The 7,449-nt window shown below is 36.8% G+C and overlaps 1 non-coding gene across 1 annotated transcript; it reads right to left on the bottom strand.

Moving 5' to 3' along the window:
* Positions 1-2,905: 2,905 nt before the first annotated feature.
* Positions 2,906-2,979, bottom strand: Trnan-guu. Its single transcript has one exon. It is a non-coding gene; the product is annotated as a tRNA-Asn (tRNA).
* Positions 2,980-7,449: the final 4,470 nt, after the last annotated feature.

Raw genomic sequence — 7,449 nt, 5'->3', positions numbered from 1 at the left:
GAACTCGCCGTTCAGATATAATAGTACTATCGCTTGTTCCGACTGCTGTAATGATAACGAAATTCGTATACTTTTTCTTGGCTCTCATAATTTGATGTTTCATTTTTAGTTTCTTTTAATACTTTCTTTAGTTAGTGACTTTAGTGAGCATTTTTGGGAGCTTTTCTCATATTTTCCTACAGTAAGCAAATATTTTCTGATGCGGGATGCCTATAGTTGCATAGTTGAAAAACTTAAAAACTTGAACCAAAACAAATATAATGAATAATTTTACCACACTAAAATAATTTCTAGCGGCCATCGCAGACTGTAGTGTTCTAACTTAATTCAGAATATGATTTGAAATCTCAAATCTCATAATTATATTATTCACCTATTCCGCAGTAGGTCAATGGTATAGCTGCACCATTTTTTGTTATGTTTTAATTAAAAACGAGCCGTATTCAGAATTAGCACTCAAGTATGCAGCTCCGGCTAGGAAAATTCGGACTGACTTTCCAGATTTATTGCAGCCTAATTTCATATATTTTTTAAAATCAAGAAATGCGAATTAGGTAAGTACTAAATTCTTCTAATGTATGAGAATATCGTGATTTCTTAATTCATCAAGCTCCATACGATCACCGGTGAACGACACACAATTGAATATCCATTGTGTCTCGTTTTCCCACGATCGACGAGTATATGATAATATAGGAATATGATAATATTTGTGCATAATATTATAACTGAGACGTTATAATATGAAAAACCGGCCAAGTGCGAGTTGGACTCGCCCATGAAGGGTTCCGCAGCAGCAACTTATTAGATCTCATTCAAACCAATTTTCTTTGGTAGTTTTTATAGTAATGTACATCATATATATTTTTTAGACTAATCATACTCCTACTTTAAAAGTTGGAGGGGGGGAGGGGGGGGGCATACATTTTACCACTTTGGAAGAGCCTCTCTCGCAAACTAAAGACCTATCCATATATGTATATTCCACACTCATAGGTTAGATGTTTTTTTTTTTGTTTCAGTTGTACCTATGGGGACCCCTAAAATTTTTTATAATTTTTCCATTTTTCTATCAAAATCTTATTGCGGTTCACAGATCACAGACTACATCTACTTACCAAGATTCAATAGTATAGCTCGTATAGTTTCGGAGAAAAGTGGCTGTGACATACGGACAGACCGACAGACAGACACAGACATGACGAATCTATAAGGGTTCCGTTTTTTGCCATTTGGCTACAGAACCCTAACAAACAAAAGATGTGTAGTTAATGAAATTGTCTATCTATTATTGTCGTGTGTTTCATATAAACGTAATTTGTAAATACTAGGGAGATGCTGAAAGTATGCTTCAATTTCAATGAATTGGTATTGCTTTAAATCATGAAGCCCCAAGCGGCCACATCCGGCCGCAATAACAATAGATAAGCTATTGTGTCTCGTTTTTCCGCGATCGAAATGATCGCTATGAGTGTAATAGACAAAAATAGGAAATCAATAATGGGAAAAGGAATATACTGCAGATTATTGCTCTATTTTTATTATAACTTTGTATAGCTTCCAAATTAGCTCTAAATACGGTAAATTACGGCATCTCCGTAGGGGGAGCGCCTTAACACGTTCGCTGCGTTATAAGGCTTAAACGCCCGATGCATGTACGTGAGCTTTGTGCGGAGGCGAGAAACGGCGAACTTCCCCTGGTGCGGGGGCTGTATAATGAGTATTTTTGTATGTTAAAAGGAGGCAAGTATAGGTTTGAGTTTAGGACTTTAAGGGCTACTTGATAAAGCATTAAAATCATGCTAAGGTCTTTCGACCTGATAACGCACTGATTGATATTTTTTTCCATTCCTTGCGGGTAACGGGTCGAAAGACCCGTTATAGATCCACCCCTTTCCGCACTGGTATAGGTAATTGAATTGTTTACTTCATATTAGTGTTGTGACGTAATTATCGGGAGTGGTATGGTAGTGCATTTACCTTTTGATTCATTTGTTTACGTTTTGAGATATTTTATTGGTCTTGAATCATTAATAATACCTCGGCCAAATAAATAATGTAGAAAAATACTTGAATAATTGTTTCAGCAAGGAAGAAATCGTGAAAGTGAACGTCTGATATAGATTATTTGAAAAATGACAAAAAAATAAGTCACAGCAAAATCTTTACTGGCCTGTTATTTTTTTCAAAATAACAGGCCAGATATTTTTGTTTCTTCAATAAATGATATTAAAAATAATATGTCGAAATAAGTTATATTTCCCATCACTAAAACTCCCTTAAATAAACCTACAATTCAGTGCGGTATCGGGTTACAAGACCTTATATATATTTTTGCATGTATCTCTCAAGTAAATAGTAGGAATCCAGGGCGAAGTCAGCACCATGAACACTAACTCTTCTACGATCGATATTGATTGGTGGTTTTCCAAATTTTTAAGTTTTCGCATAGTTACAGTTATTTTTATCGGTCGATACCTTACTGGGTCAATAAGCCCTATACCGCAGCAGCGGAGAGTTTAAGTAAATATAAGGCGAATCGGCTTGATAACGCACCATATAAAAAAACCATAAAAAACTATATAAAAAACCGTCTCTTTTAGTCCCGCAGCGAAAGGAAAGAGACTTTTTTGATTCGTGTATTTATAAATTATAATTAGTTGCTGTAAGAGAGAAATTAAAAACATAAAATATTAACTAATTTTTACAAAATTTCATCTGCCTAAGTAAATGAATTAACCACAGAAATGTGATATTATCATAATATTACTGACTCATCGCAGTTTTACTGTTCCTTCGATCGCAGTTTCTTTGAAATCTATTCTTATCGCGGCCCACTTCTTTGCCGTCATAGTTTGGGAGTTGATAAATTATAATTGAGTTTAAAAGTTCAATTTAAAATATTCGCCCCCGGGTGGGCTCGAACCACCAACCTTTCGGTTAACAGCCGAACGCGCTAGCCAATTGCGCCACGGAGGCGTTGAGGATCAAGGTCAAATTATGAAATACTAAACAAAACACTTCATTGACCTTGATTTCTTAAGTGTTAATCATAATTAATTATATTCATTAATAAATACCAATAATAATCTTATTAGTAAGAGTAGGTTCACACGGCACCATCCTGCACGTTTTTTGCAGTATACGTATTAACATTCATGCGCCGATTGTACTGTAACAAATCGTGCAGTACAATCGATTATCGACGTGTTTCTTTATACATTGTATGCGCCACTATTTATTCGTTAAGACGTATACTGCAAAAATGTGCAGGAAACGTGCAGGATTATTCCGTGTGAACCTGGCCTAAGGCTGGATTGATTTGCAGCGGTGCGAACGCGCGGTTTGGCGGTTATAATGACAGCACTACCACGCCGCTATTGAAATAATCATTACAAACATCTATCTATATATTAATACGTGAGCCAAAAACTTTGTATCCCTTTTGACGAAAAATGGGGAAACGTAGGTGAATGAAATTTTGCACAGTTATAGTTTATATGGTGAAGGAGTGCATCAAGCTAATATTATTTTGAAATTATGCTTTTATCATACATTTTTTTAACAAAATATAAAACATTACACACACTACAACACACTACAAGGAAAAATGACAGATTTTTGATTGACAAGACTATGCATACGAATTATACTCTTTTATTTATGGTTGAAGTCTGTTGACAACAAGGTGACAAATTGAAAATGGATTATAGTTTTTTTTTTATTAAATCTTAGATACTATTAGACTATGCTTACACGGCCAGTCTGAGATCAGCTGAGTCCCAGAGACAGAGAGAATATTTTTTTACAAAATATAGGTAGTAGTCCTAATGTCGTTGAAATTAAGGTCGAATTAAGGTGAAACCATTGGGCGATCTCTAGTAATATAAAATGCTTGTGATCTCCCGGTGTTGTGGAAAAACCACGCGTTCGTGCGGATGCAAAATATACTCGTAAATCCACTCAAACTGACATTATTATATGATCAGCAGTCACGGATGTGACGGACGGACGGAGTGACGGATTAAGACTACTTGATGCCCTAAGCAATCCATGCCTGTGGGTACACAGGCATGGATTGCTTAGAGCATCAATCCCCTGCCCCCATCCGTATGGAAACTAGTTTTTAAACTTTTACCACCTAAAAACAGGTTTTTGGATACGTGAGACGTGATGCCCTAAGGACTAGGGTTGTTGAAGAAGTGATTATGAGGAAGAGGAGGAAGAAGAGGAATTGTCACGCGCAAATTTAGAGGATGCGGATGAGGAAGAGGATATTTTTTGAGGAAGAGGATGCGGATGAGGAAGCAGATGAGGAATGGGATGATAGGAAATTGTAAATACTAGCGGACCCAAGCCAAAAGCATTTGTCCAGTCTATTCATAAATAGGTACATTACATTGCACAAAAAAATAATTAAAAAGGCATTTTCCAATGTACCAAACTATGATAGATTCATACCATTCTCAAAACACACACAATAAAGAATCATCAAAATCGGTCCAGCAGTAAGGACTTCTTCTTACTGCTGCTGCTCAGTAATATACACAACACACGCACACAAAAATAAACGGCCAAGTGCGAGTTGGACTCGCGCACGAAGTGTTCCGTACCGTTATAGATTAATTTAATTTTTTTTTAGTATTTGTTGTTATAGCAACAACAACAATACACAATCTTTCTTGAGATACAGCCTGGAGACAGACAGATGGACAGACAGACATCGAAGTCTCAGTAATAGGGTCCCGTTTTTACCCTTTCGGTACGGAAAGACATCGAAGTCTCAGTAATAGGGTCCCGTTTTTACCCTTTCGGTACGGAACCCTAAAAAGATGAGTGAATGATACTATTTTCGCGCTCTGGCGTGTGCTTTGCCATGATTGGATACGCGACGTGCATGCGCAGTGAAATTCCTCATAAATTCCTCTAAAATTTTGAGGAAGCGATAGCGGAAGAGGATTTTTTTATTTTTATTTATGAGGATGCGGAAACGGTTGAGGAACCCAAAATATTGCGGAACTTCCTCATTATGAGGAAGCGGAAGAGGAATCCTCAGCAACCCTACTAAGGACGAATGATTTTTGTCCTTCTTCTGGGGCACCCTCAGTTGGTCAGACGTGAGAGTGAGACGTGATGCCTAAGGACGGATGTTTTTTTGTCTTTCTTCTGGTGCCGCCTCAGAAGTGATGCCCTAGGCAATTGCTTAATTTGATTAATGGTTAATCCGTGACTCAGCAGTAAGTATTATGAAAGCAACTGATGGTTAACTGAGAGAAACACTTACGTTATATTTTCAAAATATACAGGCAAACTATTGAAAAGGTTCTAACATGTCACACTTACTTACTTGTCTTACACTACAAAACTATCCAAAGAAACATCACTGAACCAAAACTCTACGTATACGTAATTGCATCCTCATTTATTTCACATCGCAATAAGTTGTATTCCATGGTATAACGATCCTATAAACCTTTTCAATGGTTCATCAGCGCTATACACTGAATGTAGGTCTCGTCCTGAATCTAGGTAGGAATGTAGGAAGTGGAAAATTCCGCAGAACGAGATGAGAACTTATGTTTTACTCAACAGTAAGTATGGTATATTTGGGTTAATGCAGAGAGCATTTTATGTTTTACCTGCCAGGATTGATTGAAAGGTGCATTAAAATCCTTTTTGTTGTTGTACGAAAAATCGGGTAAGTAGTTATAATTTTTTATAAAAGTTGAGAACCGTTCTAAAAGTTTTTTTCATATAATTAATTGCCTATTTATTGAGTTATATTTTCTTTGATTGTCATATATTCTAATCTGGTATGAGTTGTGATTGAAATGACAATATTTTTAAGACATCTACGCTATAGAGTGCGTGCGTTATCATTGATTTGTGTTTACACAAGTGTTCTGAATTGGCTTTAAAATTAGTATTTACGTTGTTATAATTGATGAGGTGTTCCTTGTTAGTTGTTGCTACTTGACTTATGCCTGATTATCCTCCTGTGTACCTACCCTTTGAAACTTTACCAAATTTTATAAATCAATAAATAAAATATATAAAAATTAAATATTTTTATTTCTTATCAGTAAAATAATCTTAAATCTATCAATGTTTATTCACTCTACTATTTTGTTTATTTAACTTCTACTGTAAGAACCTCCACAGGCGATGGTCTCCTCCAAAGACATCTTGATTTCGCTGTTTCCAGCTGTCTTTATAATTTCATCAAAAGAAATTATGATGTTAAGGCTGCCTTTCCGCCAGAGCTGAGCGGAGCTGTGTTGCAAGGAATGTGTTTTTGAGAACCAATAGCATCGCCGCGCTGAGCGATGTCATGGCAAAGTCACGTCATTGAAGCGATTCTATTGGTTTTCAAAAACACATTGCTCGCAACACAGCTCCGCTCAGCTCTGGTGGAAAGGCAGCCTTAACATCAAAATTTCGTCTAAGCGTAAACATTAGACATTTCCATTAGTTACTTTCGCTATCCCCGGCAAGGAGGCCGCCATCTGCCGGCGACAGAGCAGAGATTTATTATTCCCGTCCGCAACCGCCCGCAAACGCGCTGTTGCACTAACAATATATCATTATACATTAATATATTTTAGGTCACGACTTTTGACCTCTGCATCTGTAGCCTTTACAAGCGTTCGTAATAAGAAAGAAGCTTTAAACGAGCTAGCGATGTTTACGAATAGCGGAATAGCTTTAAACGCGCCAGCGATGTGCAAAATAAGAAGCGCAGAAAATAAGCCATAAGTAGGATGTAATGTAGGCCACGGGTTACTTGGTTCTGTTGTTAAAAACCCTGCAATTTATAAGTCGTGCTAATAATTTTTGCGGAGTGCCATAATATTCAATATTATGACATTTTGGATAGTTAGAGAATTGAAAGCCATTTTTCAGATTCTGTATATCATAATATCAACAAGTGTTCAATAAAAAAGTAAAAAATAAATAAAAAGCGGAAAGGATAAGGCGGCTGTCACCTTTAAAGTTTAGCCCTTATTAATGTGCGTTTTAGAAGGATTTATGCCGGCCATGTGCACTACGGCTCCGCTATTAGCGGTCCACTCTATTTTAAAACGTAATCTATGTTCAATAACTTAACTATATTTTATTATTAGTGCGCAAACATCGTAGTTTCCTTTCCGCTGAAAAATATCAAGCCTCAAAAAGCGCGTAGTAGCAATGTATCTCTACTAATGTTATAAATGCGAGAGTGAGTCTGTCCGTCTCTTACCTCTTCATGCCCAAGCCGCTGAACCGATTTTGCTGAAATTTGGTATGGAGATACTTTGAGAACCGGGAAACGACAATCGACATAGAATACTTTTTATCCCGAAAAAATGTACAGTTCCCACGCTATAAACGAATTTTTGCGAAACGGAGTCGCGGGCGTCATCTAGTTATAGTATATTTTTTTCGTTATTGGCGCACTCTTCTCTGAAT

The sequence above is a fragment of the Aricia agestis genome, chromosome 1 (genome assembly GCF_905147365.1).
Source record: "Aricia agestis chromosome 1, ilAriAges1.1, whole genome shotgun sequence".
Lineage (NCBI taxonomy): Eukaryota > Metazoa > Arthropoda > Insecta > Lepidoptera > Lycaenidae > Aricia > Aricia agestis.
This window is presented reverse-complemented; position numbering and strand designations above follow the sequence as displayed.